This window comes from Microtus ochrogaster, linkage group LG1 (assembly GCF_000317375.1).
Source record: "Microtus ochrogaster isolate Prairie Vole_2 linkage group LG1, MicOch1.0, whole genome shotgun sequence".
NCBI classification, from domain to species: domain Eukaryota; kingdom Metazoa; phylum Chordata; class Mammalia; order Rodentia; family Cricetidae; genus Microtus; species Microtus ochrogaster.
Genome location: NC_022027.1, coordinates 41,434,666 through 41,438,313, shown reverse-complemented (window position 1 = coordinate 41,438,313; position 3,648 = coordinate 41,434,666). Strand labels below are relative to the sequence as shown.

At 42.2% G+C, this 3,648-nt stretch overlaps 1 pseudogene; it reads right to left on the bottom strand.

Moving 5' to 3' along the window:
* Positions 1-2,085: 2,085 nt before the first annotated feature.
* On the bottom strand, positions 2,086-3,212 carry LOC101986299 (annotated as a pseudogene).
* Positions 3,213-3,648: the final 436 nt, after the last annotated feature.

The window sequence follows — 3,648 nt, the reverse complement described above, 5'->3', positions numbered from 1 at the left end:
TATCAATCTATCCATCCAGTCACCCATCCTCTTGGATTGTTCATAATGTACTACCTCCTTCTACATATATTTTGATTTTTATATAACTAATGAACTTTTTCATTCTAAGTAGGAGGAACTTTCCTGTTTATAAATGAAAAAAGTTTTTTTTAACAGATATTTTGCTTCCACTAAAATCTTCAAGTGTTTGGGTTTCTTTACTTGAATTGAGGAAGTAACACAAACTTGTATTTTTGAAGGTTAAGGAGCCTAACTGCTCCACCTCCTATACCAAGTAATACTTTCCCACTAACATCAATACAGGAAGTACTACCAATTCTACTTGGCAACTGATGTCTAAACACAGCCCACTCTATTTGCTTATTAGTTTAGTGGCTGAAGACCACCGCAATGTCTAATTCAACTGCGGGAACATTTTAGAGCATTACAGATTTTTTCCATTCATTTATTTAATTTTATTCTTTATTTAATTGTGTTGTGTACGGGCATGGGTACATGTGCCACAGCTTGTGTGGGAAGGTCGCAAAGATGATTCGCAGTAGTCACTTCTCTCCTACCATGTGGGCCCAGTGCCTTTATCTGCTGAGGCGTCTCGCTGTCCCTAACACTGCACATGGAGTCTGTGAAGTATTTTTGGTCTTTAAATAGCCGTTCTTCATTAGGCATGGTGGCACACCCTTTAATCAGAGCACTCCAGAGCAGAATCAGGGGGATTTCTGTGAGTTTGAGACCAACATGGTTTACATAGAAATTTCCAGGAAAGCTACATAACGAGACTCTGTCTTAAAAACTTATTCTTTATATGGCCCATGAGATATTCAAATCACCAGAGTTCATCCCAGCAAAAGTCTTATGCTTTTTATTTTTATTAGGGATAGTGATAAGAGAAGTCATTAATATTTCCACCCAGTTGTCCCAGAAACAATATGTTTTGCTCTGGAAGAAAGAGTAAAAGAGCACTATATGCTTTTCACTGAATAAGAGGCTACAAGTCATACATATGTGATATACACATACATACACACATATATATATTATAAGACAGAAGTTCATGTTTTAGGAATGTTAATATTCTGATGAATGTCATAATTGAGTTATTACTTGCTATTTCATTGTGTTGATTAGCTAGACACACCTCTGGTGGGCTTCATGGTAAGGTCTAGGAAGCTTTTGGTCATGGATGTCTTATTGTTCTTGCTTTTCTATAGTCTAATTCTTGGAAAAGAGGCAAAGTAATCTCCATGTAGCACATAAACCAATTTCTGTGAGAACAAAATGATGATCTTACAAAAATAGAAATCACTGAAGAACTGTATTGATTCCCTTAGGTTTTTCTTATTAATGATCAAATATTATTCACTTCTATTCAAAAAGTCTTTCTTATGTTTTTGTTAATGTGAACAGTCCTTTATTTATTCTTGCTTGTAAATGAAAAAAAACATCAGTCTCATGTACAGGCCTTCAACAATATAGAAAAAAATTAAGCAACAGCATCCATTGAGATCACCACTTAACCAATAAAATGATTTTAAACATATTTTAAAACCTAAAAAAAGTATTTGTAACCTGGGAATTGAAAATACAAATTTTGTAAGGCTGCATCTGCGCATGGGGTAGGGTGGTAACCTATGTTTATGGAAATGTAAAATCTATATACTATTATGGTCAAACAGTGGCAGGAATGTGTGGGGTTACCAACTCTTTTAGGATGGGATCTGAGATTTATCTTGCTTAATGGGTAAAGTATCAAACTGCCTTCTAAATGATGCTTTATACTTATGAACAAGATAATCTCTTAGCTTCCTGTGTATAGTGGGTAGTGGCTAATACAGACTTACAATCACAATTCATGCAATTGTGCAGAAGAGGTTGCTATGGAGCTCTCGTCCCTGAGACATTTAACACACACACACACACACTACACACACTATACACACACTATACACACACACACACACACACACACACACACACACACACACGAAACGACATGGAGAAGCAAGGGGTGTAAAGATTTTAAGAGGCAGATGATGTGGAGGATTGTTGAAAAAGTGTCCACAGGACCTGACAGGGATGTTGCGCTCATCACTTCAGCTGCTTCTGCTCTGTGCCGCATTCTGCCTGGAGAACTTGAAGTCGTCTGGCCACTGGCTTATTTGCTCTCAAGGAGGTGCAGTATATTTTGGAAAGGCTGCAGATATGAAAGTCAGTCTTTAAACCTAGGAGTCTCTCTAGGTGCCCATACTGAGCTTGCCCCGCATATCAAATTTCTGGATTTCCAACAGTTGATACTCTAAAGCTGAATTCTTAGAAGTCAGGTCGTTAATTTCCTTCGTAAACATCTCCTTGGCTTTTTCCATCTCATCAGTCAGTTTCTGCCTTTCTTCCTCCTTCCATCTACCAACTAACTTCTGAAAGTCCTCTTTTGTTTTCAGCACTTCACAGTCCTTAGAGATGCGGACTGTGCGGCCTTGCTGGGCAGCCTCTAGCTGAGCCTTTGTGAACTGCAGCTGCTGCTTCAACCTGTGGATCTCCCTCTGCAGCTTGTCATTCTGTGCCTTTGTATTTCTTCCATGAAAAGCAGATGCAGGGTGGCGGCGATTAATGTGGCTCTGTAAAAAAGCTTGGTTCATAAAAACTTTGTCACAAAAACAGCAGTGGTAATGACTGGCTTCGACCTGGCCCAACATCAGCTGCTGGGCAGACAGCATCTTCTTCCAGCCCCTACACTCATGCTTGAGCCTTCTGACCTCGTCAGCCTGCTTGGTGAGTAGCTGTTGGTTCTGCTCACAACCACTCAGGCTCTGGCTTAACCGTTCCTCCACCACGTTCAGTTGTGAGATCAGGTACTCCTGAGAATGCACCAGGTATTCAATGGTGAACTGTGCCAGGTGGATGAGCTTCAACAGCAACGGGTCCACCCCCAGCTGACAATGCGGGCACTTCTCGTCCTCCAGCTTGCAGAAAGTGATGTTCACGATGTTCTCCTGAAGTGTCGCGATATCTGTGGCTCCCACCACTTTGTCCACATCAATGGCACCCAGCCGCCTCCAGTCCACATTCTCCAGACGAGGCTGGAATTGGAAAAAGGGCTGAGGTCCAGATGCCGACATAGTGGTGACGAAGACCCTGGATGATGTGCCTCCCTCTAGGGCATCTCGTCTCTCCACGCTTTTGGACTGAGGGTAGTAGATATGTTTCTGGAAGGGCATTCTTGAAAGCCACCCTTCTGCCTACCCTCCTGCTGGAGGAGAAGAGCAGTCTCTCCTCCTGGGCCAGGCCGCCTGTAGTTCTAAGTCACTGCACCCAGTGTGAGCAGGGGAAGACTTGGTTCCTGCATCAACATTTGCTGCCTAAGACCTAGATGTCTGGGACGTTGCTATGGCAGCGCTCAGCCTCATCTTAAAGCTCAAGACCTGTCTGCCCCGAACATTCTGACTGCATCCGAGGACCATACAAATGAGGAGTACAGCATTGTGGATAACTTACAATGAAAGTCTTACAGAGACTTTCAGTTCATACGACTCTTGTTTCTGGAGTCTTTGGGGCTGGGGTTGCCTGAGCTTTCCATAGGCATCAAGCAGCCAACAAGAACCATGGAGGATTGAATCTACCACGGAGGACTGAACCAACTATGAGCCTCCCCCA